Here is a 13,159-nt window from a genome sequence, read left to right as displayed (position 1 = left end):
ATTTTAGGTTTGGGAGTCAAGAGGCAAAACTGAGGCCATTATACAGAAACTTGAATAACAAGAAAAAAAAATTTGCACAGAATTTTTATTGATGAAATCCAAAGTATAATAATTGAGTACAATCATTTCCAATATAGATCTACTAAGGAGAAGAACAGAATTCTTTGCTAGGGGATAATAGTTCATTAAATTGGAGTTCAGGGACGCCTGGGTGGCTCAGTTGGTTAAGCAGCTGCCTTCGGCTCAGGTCATGATCCTAGCATCCTGGGATCGAGTCCCACATGGGGCTCCTTGCTTGGCGGGGAGCTTGCTTCTCCCTCTGCCTCTGCCTGCCATTCTGTCTGCCTGTGCTCACTCGCTCTCTCTCCCTCTCTGACAAATAAATAAAATCTAAAAAAAAAAAAATAAATAAATTGGAGTTCAAAGTTAGTACTCTATCACCAAAATTAATTGCAAATGTTCATCTCTGAAGGCTAATCTATGAGACTTTATGCATTTCATCTTTGAGAGCATCTTTTCACACAGAAATGGCCAAATATGTATATCAGTCTATGAGAGTATGATTTTAATTGAGCATATTTATCACTTAGAAGTAATTTACAAAATCCTCTTAGATTCTTCTCTTGATATTTGCCAATCACCATGTCATTATATTGCAGATTAATCACTTCCAATTGAAGATCCTCAATTGCAAAGTTAAATGCATTTTGAAGTATGGAAAATTCCTTTCCACTTACCCTGAGATCCAAAAATGCTATTGGAACTGCAGTTTGAGCTTAGAAAGTATATCCTCTGCAGATTTTGGTAGGAATGGAGATGTGTTTCTTGTTTGTTTGCTTTTTTTTAACTTTTTTAAAAATTCTATTTATTTGAGAGAGAGAAAGAGAGAGAGATCAAGATCAAGCAAGCAGGTGCAGGGGCAGTGGGAGAGAGAGAAACAGACTCCCCACTGAGCAAGGAGCCTGATGCAAGACCCAATCCCAGAACCCTGAACCCTGATGGCCTGAACAGAAGGCAGCCATTTAACTGACAGGCACCCAGGCACCCCGGAGATTTGATTTTTTCAAAAAAAAGCCTTGATAGCACAGGAAATATATTAAACAGCTTGACATCACTTGCATTTCAAGCAACTTTAATTGTTGTTAAAATGACTTACCAGAGTGTAACGTTTACATATAAGCACTGTTTGCCTTGTAATTTTATATCGGGACACATGATCAAGTCGGCAGCTAAAGCTAATTTCCAAGGCCATTCAGTGTTTAATAAAAGTGACTGAAAGAAGTTCTCATTCCAAAACATTCAGGTTCAACCCTGAGTTCAAAAACTGCAATAAAACTTCACCACCACTAAGTGATCAAACCTCTTTGGGTTCAGGCAAGTTAGGATATCCAGCTCCTATCTTTGACAAAAGTTCACAGAACTGATGATCCTTAAGTCCATGAGAGCACATGAAGTTCAGCGGGGAGACTACTGGGTCAAAAGTAGGACCAGTTTAAACGCTTTCTGCAAATTACCTACTGAGGAACAGCACAGTGATAAATTACAGGCTGTAAATACTTACATTTTCACAAGCTCTATAAATGTGTTCAACTAAGCCTTTTCTGCTCCATGTATATGTTTATCCCCATCAGTTGTAAAGCATCTTAGCAGATTCCACTTCAGGTTGTACTGAATGAAAGTTTTCTTGATTTCTCTGAAAATCTACTCACCTATAGTTGTTTTGGGCAAAAAAATTAATAGAGGTTGCTTCTTCAGTCCCTTCAAACTCAGTACTGACTCACTGAATACAACTGATCAGTCCTGGGAACATCTGTCAAATCATCAAGAGCTAAGGAAAACCACTCCAAATCATTTAATTCGTTTTTTAATTAACTATTGATGGTGCTCCCAGTGTCCTCAACTCTTTAAGCAACTGTTCTCGCTGAAAGGCTAATGGTCTTGAACAAGTGTGTTTTCTGCAGAAACATTTCTTTAGCGGCTGCAATCAAATATGATTTAATTAACTCGCCGACCGTAAACAGCTTTCCTTGCTTGACAAACAAACGAACTCCTTGGAAACTTACCCTGCTTACAGCTTTTTCATTTTCTGTAAAGAAATTCTGCTGTGATGAGATATTCCATCTTAAATCATATTTTTCTTATCATTGCTTTCCTATGAGTTTGGGATATTGTGATGAGTCTGGGAACCTTAACTTATATTGTGTTATATAACCTTTTAGCACGGGTGGAGTGTCACTGTACCATTCACGCATACTCTGCCATCTAACTGGATAACAAAGTAATCCACACTTCATTGCGCCTTAAAACCGTGATGTGAAAGGGGAGTGATGTCACCAAAATATCAGGGAAGGCGACCCCAGCTTCTGCTCCCCGACAGATATCAACAATTATCTATCCATTAACAAAAATGGTTCGGGGGCGGGGGGCGCCTGGGTGGCTCAGTGGGTTAAAGCCTCTGCCTTCAGCTCAGGTCATGATCCCAGGGTCCTGGGATTGAGCCCCGCATCAGGCTCTCTGCTCAGCAGGGAGCCTGCTTCCTCCTCTCTCTCTCTGCCTACTTGTGATCTCTCCCTCTGTCAAATAAATAAATAAAATCTTAAAAAAAAAATGGTTCTGGGACAGCTCTGGAGTCCACTTAAGAAACGTCAGCAACACAGCAAAAAAACCAACAATAACTACCCACGAAAAGAGGGAAGACAGCTGTACTTTCCCTGCATCATCCCGTCCCCCAGGCTGGTATTGCTCGGTGCGGAGAGGACATTTCCCAATTAGAAAGAGTTCTCCTCCCCAGGAAAGGAAGAGCAGGGTGAGCACCCAGTTGTCTCGGCCTTTTGGGACCAGGGCAAAAACCTTCCACCTCATTTTCACTCAACCCAGACTAGCAAAGCAGAGACACCCCAAGATGGCCAGAGACAAAGTAGAAAAGCAGGGGCTACCACCAGCAGCCACATGGCGGGATCAATTGCAGTTCAGAGTGACCTACTTTGCAAAGTGAGCAGATTCCAATACTGAAGAAACCAACAACCGGCATAGCATCGGCAGAGCCCTGCAGATTTCCCGCTGATTTCACCCCGCAGATTTTCGTGGTCACAGAGGCCAGTCACCTGGGTCCCTCCCAGCTCCCTTCCTCACCCCCATACCCGCCAGAGCCAGGGAACTGACCTGTGAGCCGTCACCAGACTCCACAAAAGGACGCACCTGCAGGGAAAGACTGCGCATGTGCGGAGAGGTGGCGCGTGCACCCCTTGCCAGGACCCACGCAGCTGCTTGTGTGACCACATCCGGCCCCGTCTTTAGTCACTGGCAGGCACCAGTTTGTTCACCTAAGTACATGTGAGCCCCAGCCCAGCCCGCAGCACCAGCCTCCACTGCTGTGGGTCTATGGTAAGCCTCGGCCTCCATGTACCACACCCTGCGGTGGAGTTCACGCCCACACACAGGGTCCCCACAGCCACCAGTGATTTCACACTTGGCCCCGGCCCTCGCTGCCTCCCTGGCCCCCACCGCGAAATCTGTGGTTGCATTTGTAACTAGACTTTGTCACCACACGGGCACCTACAGCTGCCCCTCGTGGTCGAGTGTATGCAGACCACTGGTTCCAGCCACCACCACTGCCTGTCCAGGTCCCTAGGAATGCAACACACCAAAATTTACGGGATACAGCAAAAGCATTTCCAAGAAGGAAGTTTCTAGTAAATGTCTACATTAAGAAAATATAAAGGGGGTGTTGGGCTGGCTCAGTTGGTAGAACATACGACTTTTTTTTTTTTTTTTTAAAGATTCTACTTATTTATTCATGAGAGTGAGAGAGAGAGGCAGCCGAGAAGCAGACTCCCCAAGAAGCAGAGAGCCGGATGTGGGACTTGATCTCAGAACCCGGGGTTCATGACCCCAGCGGAAGGCAGCCGCCTAACCATCTGAGCCACCCAGGAGCCCAGAACATGCGACTCTTGATCGCAACGCTGTGAGTTCAAGGCCCACCTTGGGTGTAGAGACTACTTAAAAACGAAATCTTTAAAAGAAAGAAAGAAAGAGGGGCGCCTGGGTGGCTCAGTGGGTTGAGCCGCTGCCTTCGGCTCAGGTCAATGATCCCAGGTCCTGGGTTCAAGCCCCACATCGGGCTTTCTGCTCAGCAGGGTGCCTGCTTCCTCCTCTCTCTCTGCCTGCCTCTCTGCCTACTTGTGATTTCTCTCTGTCAAATAAATAAAAAAAATCTTTAAAAAAAAAAAAAAAAAAAAAAAAAGAAAGAAAGAAAGAAAGAAAGATGCCAAATAAACAACCTAAATTTATACATCAAGGAACTGGAAAAACATAAACTAAGCTGGAAATTAGCAGAAGGAAGAAAATAACAAAGATCAGAGCAGAAATCTAAAAAAGAAGAAAAGCAATACAAAAGATTAATGAAATTAAGAACTGATTTAAAAAAGAAAAAAATTAAAAGAAACAAAATTGAGAAATCTTTAGCCAGTAGACTAAGGAAAAATAGAAGACTCAAATAGACAAAATCAGAAATAAAAGAGAAGACATTACAATCAATACCACAGAAATGCAAAAGATTATAAGAGAATATTATCAACAATTGTATTCTGACAAATTGAATAACATAAAGAAACGGAAAAATTCCTACAACATACTACCTATAAGAATGAATCATGAAGAAATATAAAATCTGAACAGACCGGTAATAATGAGTAAGGAGGTTGAATCAATTATCAAAAGCATCACCAAAAGACAAGCCCAAGAGCACTGGTTTCACTGATGAATTCTACCAAACATATAAACTAAAATTAATGCCAATTTTTCTCAAACTCTTTCCAAAATTTAATAAAGGAGGAACACTACGAAATACAACATTACCCTGTAACAAAGCCAAATAGAGACATTATAAGAAAACTACAGACTACTATCCCTGGTAAATATAAAAGCAAAAATTCTCGACAAAATATTACCAAACTAAATTTTTAACAGCACATTAAAAGTATTTTACAGCAGGATGCCTGGGTGGCTCAGTCAGTTAAGTGTCTGCCTTCGGCTTGGGTTGTGACCCCAGGGTCCTGGGACTGAGTTCCTCATTGGGCTCCTTGCTCAGCAGAGAACCCACTTCTCCCTCTGCCTGCTGCTTCCCCCGCTTGGTTCCTCAATTGGTTAAGTGTCTGACTCTTGATCTGTCCTCAGGTCTTGACCTCAGGGTCCCAAGTTCAAACCCCACATTAGGCTATAGGAGATCAGGGCATGGAGTCTACTTAAAAAAAAAAAAAAGAAAAGAAAGAAAAGAAGAAGAAGAAGAAGTAAAATCATCATTGCAGATGATATGGTCTTCTTTTTTAAATAAATAAATAAAATCTTCTCTTTTTTTCTACTTTTCTTTTTTAATTTAAATTTAAATTCAATTAATTGGCATATAATGTATTATTATATGGTAGAGGTCAGTGATTCATCAGTCTTATATACTACCCACTGCTCATTATATCATGTGCCTTCCTTAATGTCCATTACCCAGTTACTCCATCCTCTCACCTCCCTTCCGTCCAGAACTGCTCAATTTGTTTCCTATGATTAAGAGTCTCTGGTGCGCCTGGGTGGCTCAGTCGGTTCAGGGTCTCCCTTCAGCTCCGGTCATGATCCCAGGGCCCGGAATCAAGTCCCGCATCAAGCTCCTTGGCCAGTGGAGAGTCTGCTTCTCTCTTTCCCTCTGCCCCTCCCCACATGCTCCCTTGCTCTCTATCTCAAATAAATAAATAAAATCTTTAAAAAATGAAAAATAGGGATGCCTGGGTGGCTTAGTCAGTTAAGCATCTGCCCTTGGCTCAGGTCATGATCCCAGGGTCCTAAGAGTCCTGCATGGGGCTCTCTGGTCAGCAGGGAGCCTGCTTTTCCCTCTGTCCGCCGCTCCCCCTTGCTTGTGCACTATCTCTCAAATAAATAAAATCTTTTTAAAAAATTACGGAAAGAGTCTCTTATGGTTTGTCTCCCTCTCTGATTTCATCTTGTTTTATTTTCCCCTTCCTTCCCCTTTGGTCCTCTGTCTTGTTTCTTAAATTCCACATATGAGTGAGATTATATGATAATTGTCTTTCTCTGATTGATGTATTTTGCTTAGCATAATACCCTCTAGTTCTATCCACATCGTTGCAAATGGCAAGATTTCATTTTTTGATGGCTGAGTAGTATTCTAGTGTGGGGGGGCACCTCTTCTTTATCCATTCATCTGTCAATGGACATCTAGGTTCTTTCCATAGTTTGGCTATTGTGGACGTTGCTGCTATAAACACGGGGCGGGGGGTGTGCCTCTTCAAAACACCAGGTTTGTTTCCCTTGAACTGCTTCTGTGAATGAGTGGTTCTTCTCTTACAAGGATGGCCAATAGATGGGAAACTGAGCAGTCACCATACCCATGAATTCAAAGATATGCTCTTCTGCTGTGTACATGGAGGTGCTCAGAGATTTTTGCATCTGCTTAAGAGGAGGCTTGTCCCACTGCTCCGAGACTTGGAGCCATTCCTATAGCCTGTGGATTTTAGAAGACTGGTACTGGAGTATAAGGTCTTCCATAAAATGATGCCACAAGTAAAGATTTGCTTTCACCAATATTAAAGTGTATTTCACTCTTTTTTTAAAAGATTTCATTCATTTATTTGACAGAGAGAGACACAGTGAGAGAGGGAACAGAAGCAGGCGGAGTGGGAGAGGGAGATGCAGGCTTCCCATGGAGCAGGGAGCCCAATGCAGGGCTTGATCCCAGGACCCCGGGATGAACTTAGCTGAAGGCAGATGCTTAACAACGGAGCCACCCAGGCGCCCCAGGTGTATTTCATTCTTAAGAGCTTCTTCTTCTTTATTTTAAGACGTCTACTCCTTGAAATTTATCACCAAGAATTGGGATGTGTGGCTTTTTGTATCTATGTAATTTATCTTCACGTGTATTTCGAGATAAGAGTAGAGTTCTAATTGGCCTGACACACTTGTAAGATTGTAAGTATCCATGATACAGTGTAACATATATATCATATTCATGACATAATAATTTCATTGCCCTCTGACAGAAGATCAGAAGGCTAATGAAAAATAAGTTTGTAAATCTAGCCACTTGAGCAAGCCCTGTGTATAAGCAGAGTCCTTTGTATAGTTAGTATATACGAGTTGGAATTTCTAAGATTTTGAATAATCATTATTTTCTGGTATCAAGTTAATAAAGTTGCTAGAGTTATGCCTTTATTAATACCAAAGATAATCCCAAAACCAATCTGTGATTCCAAAGTGCCTACTATGGGCACAGTGGTTCAGACTTTGAAATGAAAGAAATTATTGGTGCCAATCCCAGAGGCTAACCACCTGTGTGATCTTGGGCAAATTGTTCTGACTCTCTCAGTGTCATTTCCTTTGCTGTAAAATGGGGAAACTAATATCACCTTTTAACAGTTGCTTGAGGATTAAGTGAGATCATTCATGTAGGACCCTTACCTAAGGTCACCTGGGTGGCTTAGTTGGTTAAACACCCAACTCTTGATTTCGGCTCAGATTATGATCTCAAGGTTGTGGGATCGAGCCCCTTGCCAGGCTCTGCATTCAGCTTAGAGTCTGCTTGTCCTTCTCTCTATGTCCTCCTTGGGGCTTGCGGTGCACATGCACGTGCTCTCTCTCTCTCTAAAATAAAATAAAAGATAATAAATAAATAAATAAATGAAATCTTTTTGAAAAGATAAATAATAAAATTAAATAAATAAATAAATAAATAATAAAATAAAAAATAAATAAATAAAATCTTTTTCAAAACCCTTAGCTAATTTCTAAATTGTATGTATCCATCCATTGCACCAAGATGTATAAATACTTACTATATATCAGGCCTTGGGTCCATCATAAGAGCTCAATAAATATTGGTTATTAGTGTTGCTGTTAGGTTCTCATTACGTGTTTAACAAACACCATAGGCTGGAGAGGTGCATAAGAAACCCATGAAGCCATCACAGGGCTTGCAAGGTTTTTCAGATGACTTTTAACTTTATTTTCTAAAATTTTTCCAATTCTCCAAAGTTCCATAAAGACTAACCATTTCATTTGCAGATAGCCCAGCCTTGCAGAGTCACACAGGGCCTCGCTCTCAGGAAGTACTTGTATTTGGTTTAATGCTTTGCTCTTGCTTTCTTGAAATTTGCAGTAATTTCTCAAGAAGGGCTATGCATTTGGTTCTTGGTTTTGTATTCTACCCACTCCCCTACCACCACTAGGCGTTATAAATTATGTAGCCAGTGCCACCCAGGGCCCTACAACCCAGAATTCATTTAGAACAACTAGGTATTCTCCAGCTACTTCTCAGGCTCCTGTTCCCTTTGTTATTTTGGTCTATGTTGCTTTGACTCTAAGGAATAGAATTGTCTCAAACCAGCTCAGTTAAAGGAAGGCTTAATGTAAGGAATTGTTCATCAAAATTTAAGGAGGGTACTCTGCCTTGTACAAACCTGAGAGTGGGCATCTCCCTAAATTTTGTACCCTAAAGGCCTCACTTGTCTTAGACCTATTTGACCCTGCTGTGGTCCTTGATGGAGCACAAAACCAAAAAACCAAGAAGGAAGATACCAGAGAATTAATAAATATACAACAGTAGGGAATTAAAAATGCAATCTCTTTCATCCTCTAGTCACCAATAGGACATCCCACTGGCTGAGTCCAAATGGAAATCAGAAAGCAAGGAACCCCTTCCAATGCACCCACTAGAGGTCAACCCAACCAGAAGGCTAAGAGAGGCAAACAGAGACAACCTAGCACAGGTTGGGACCAGGACAGGCAGACAAGTGACTTATCTAGTGATTACCACTATATATGCTATGTACTATGACTAAAGTCTAGTCCAGAAACGCTAAATTACTTTTGAGCCTTGTTTCTTCATTCCTTTAAAAAAAAAACAAAACAAAACAAAACAAAGCATTTTTTTAAGGTCTGTCCAGATGAGTCAGGATTCAACCTCCTGACAAGCCTAATGCTCAGTGTAGGCCAGCTCGTGTGTGGAAGGTGACCTCCTCAGAGACAGCCATTTAACTGGTTCCTGACAGCTTCAATTATGACTAATGGATCTATTCAATGGCCATCATGCCCTGTAATCACACCAGTTAGGATTTTTACAACCTTTATAGCCTAGCCTAATATTTCTCCTTTTCCTTCCCCTGTATTTTTGTTCTATAGATGTTGCTTCATATCAGAACATAAAAAATAGAAATATGAAAACCATAGTTAGCTGTTAGCAATTACTTATCACCAAGAGTATTTTCTTGCAGAGTGTAATAATGCTGCCTGGCACATAAGGCAATTTTGTTTGTATCAATGAACATTCATAAAATGTTTCCTTTTGATTCACATTTCCATCTGAATAGGTTGAGAGGATGTCCTTCATCTTGCTTCCCTTTTTGTATGTAGTTGTTAAAATGAAGTCATTTAAGATCAGATAATTCTGGGATCATATTTTCCCCTTATGATTAAATATTGTAAGTATTCAGTAATGAACTCTCAAGAGGAAGAAAACAAAGGGAACTTGGTGATTACAATTTAATGTTTAATTCAAAAAACACTAAAAAGAGATGCAAATAAAAATGAATTTCCTACCATGTTGAATAAGGAAATGTATTTATTTACAGAAAATACACAATTAAATTATATTTCAGTCAGAAGTTATTAGAGAGATTTGGCTCTCCCAGGAAGAGATACAGAAGAAAAAGTTACACTTCCTTTTCCCTGTCTAAACACACTTAAACCTTCTTACTGGCATTTATAAACACTGAAAAATATTAACAGTTTAGCCCTATTACCTCTGTCTACAACAGAATGGCCATTTTGATGAATGCAATTAAGGAAGAATTCCTTTTTTATTATAAAGATGTGTAGTTTGGTTTTTATTCTGGTTTGATTGTTACTGTTGTTCGGAGGGTTTTTTAATTTATTTACTCTTTGGAAGTCCAAGGTTTTCCACATGCACATTTTCCTTAGCCCGACCCTGAAGCAGTACTTTCTATCACAACAGTGACCATGCACAAAATGTCTTCCGTCGTCCATTGTAAAGCACCTAAAACATACTCAGAATTTCTGTAGTGGTTTCCTAGGTGATTCCTTTTTGTCCTCTCAGGGATGTTCCTGGACCCCAGGCTAGCATTGTGGAATTAGAATGAAAGACTCCATTGTCAGGGAAGTGGCCAAAAGGGTGGGATTAATTTTGGTGGGGTTAAAACTCAGGAGATGAGCCATTTACTGGGTACTTTTTCTTTTACAATTTAAATTCTCAATTGTAAAATTATATAGCACACATTTAGTTTCTCCCTTCTGGGTCAATAAATATGTAGACCTTTCTTTAACCTTAAGCACTTATCAATGAGAATTATGTAAGACAATTTCAATCTCAAATGAACAAGTGAATGATTTTTAGACATGGCACATGTCCATTTCACATAAACATGTCTTCAGGGACTGTATAGGATGGACAAAGAAAGAGAAACTAATTATTTGTAGAGTATGTTGATTTCAATGGAATTATTGGTAGCTGCAGAGAACCACGGAGGAAATAACTACCAAATTTGCCTAAACATAAAGTGATCTCACATTTAAGTCAAAACCCTATTTTCCTAATGAGAAGATACAAAAGTCGTAGTGTAGCCAGGCACAGGAATGTGAGAGCACCTGCCTCCGGTGGGCGTTGGGGTGGGGGGTGTCCCAAACAGATGAGGTTCCGCCACTTGCCACCGGAAAAATCCAAGGGCAGAGGCGATTGGTGGGGAAACAAGAAAAGAATTTATTTCAGTGAGACTAACACTGGGAAGACAGTGGACTAGCATCTCAAAGACTGTTTCCAAAGTGTTGAAAACACATCCGCTTTGGGGCGCCTAGGTGGCCCAGTCTGTTAAGTGTCTACCTTTGGCTCAGGTTATGATCTTGGGGTCTTGGGATGGAGTCCCACAAGGTTCTGCCGGCTCAGCGGAGAGCCTGCTTTTCCCTCTCCCTCTGCCGCTCCCCCTGCTTGTGCTCGCTCACTCTCTAAATAAAGTCTTTTAAAAGAAAAGAAAAGAAAATACTTCCAGGTTTGCATAAAGAAAATGTGGTACAAAGATCAGTGGGTACATGTGGATGGGCAGTAAATATCAGGTCGATCATTGTCTTGGAGTTAACCACAGATGGGGTCTTGCTGGCTCAGGGCAGTCCTTATTGCCTGAGGGGGTAATTTTGGTTCCCATCAGGGGATGCTTTGCCCACAGGGTCTTTTGCCTGAGTTCAGAGATAAACAGGAAAGAAGACTTAATCAATTAGAAAGTTTGAGGTCAAAATGGAGATAGTTGAAGTCCTCTTTCAGTGGAATATAGATATATATATAAAATCTTTATTTGTTTTGCCAAATAGAATGTATATTATTTTAGGAATGTTGAAGAAATAGTTTTAAAAAACTCAACTTTTTACCCCTACATTTTTAAAATGTTATCCAGTATTATTTTATATGTTTTCCTATTCACATATATTCATTACAGTTTTATTCAAAGTCTTCATGTGTATCTGCAACATCGATTTTTTTTCTTAAGATTTTGCTTATTTTTTTTAAGAGAGGGAGCACACATGTGAGCAGATGGAGGGGCAGAGGGAAAGAGAATCTGAAGCAGGCTCCGCGCTGAGAATAGAGCCCCACGTGGGGCTCCATCTCACGACTCTGAGACCATGACCTTGGCTGAAATCAAGAGTTGGAGGTTTACCTGACTAAGCCAACAGGCACCCCTATTTGTTTTTTCAAAGTAATCGCTCCCCAATATGGGGCTCAAACTCACAACCCTGAGACCAAGAGTTGCACACTCTACCAACTGAGCCAGCCAGGCACCCCTCCAACATCAGTATTTTTGTCACCACTAAAACCTCTTTTTTTAAAAAGATTTTATTTATTTATTTATTTGTCAGAGAGAGAGAGAGAGAATGACCACAGGCAGACAGAATGGCAGGCAGAGGCAGAGGGAGAAGCAGGCTCCCTGCCGAGCAAATCCCTGTAAGTCTAGTTATCATCTGTCACCATGGAAAATTCTTACAATCTTATTCGCTATATTCCCTAGGCTGTACTTTACATTCCCATAACTTACTGATTATGTATCTGGAAGTTTGTACCTCTTCAGCCCTTTCACCTATTTTGTGTGCCTTCCAGATACTATCCCCTCTGGTAACTGACTGTTTACTGTATCTATGACTTTGTTTCTGTTTTGTTTGTCTTGTTTTTCAGATTCCACATATAAGTGAAATCATATAGTGTCTATCTCTGTCTGACTTATTTCACTTAGCAAAATACCCTCTAGGTTCGTCCATGTCGCAAATGGCATGATATCATTCTTTTTTACTGCTGAGTAGTATGCCTGTGTGTGTGTGTGTGTGTGTGTGTGTCTGTGTGTGTGTGTCTGTGTAAATGTACCACATCCTGTTTATCCATTCATCTATCAATGGACATCTATTAATGGTTCTTCAAAAAAGAAACACAGTGTGATAATTTAAACTTTGATCACATTACATGTGGGTAATACATTTTTTTTTAGGAGATGAGAAATGTATATTGTGTGTGTATATACATGAATATATGTTTTTAACTTGTATTTAAGTAATCTCTATAGCCAACGTAGGGCAGGAACTCATGACCCTGAGATCGAGTTGCATGCTTCTCCGACTGAGCTGGCCAGGAACCCCTATATTGTATATTTTTTTAAGAAGTGCTATAGGTCTAGTGATGAGTAGTATAATAAAACATAGTATAGTTACGTAAGTATAAGTCTGTGATTCATAATTCATGATAAATTGGATCAAGGTAGTGTATACTTTTTTTTATAAGATTTTATTTGTTTATTTGAGAGAGAGGGCAGAGAGAGTACCAGAGAGCATAAGCGGGGGAGTGACAGAGGGAGAGGGAGAAGCAGGCTCTTCATTGAATAAGGAGCCCAACACGGGGCTGGATCCCAGGATGCTGGGATAATGACCTGAGCCAAAGGCAGCCGCTTAACCAATTGAGCCACCCAGGCGTCCCTAAAACCACTTTTTAAATCATAATAATCTTCAGCATGCCATATTTACTTTCATCTAGGTTGCTCAAGACTAAATATTTACTGAATCTGTATATGAGCTCTAACTGGAAATTTCATTCTAAGCCATAAGTATTTAAGTA

The sequence above is a fragment of the Enhydra lutris genome, unplaced genomic scaffold (genome assembly GCF_002288905.1).
Source record: "Enhydra lutris kenyoni isolate GAN:26980312 unplaced genomic scaffold, ASM228890v2 scaffoldscaffold47, whole genome shotgun sequence".
NCBI classification, from domain to species: domain Eukaryota; kingdom Metazoa; phylum Chordata; class Mammalia; order Carnivora; family Mustelidae; genus Enhydra; species Enhydra lutris.
This window is presented reverse-complemented; position numbering follows the sequence as displayed.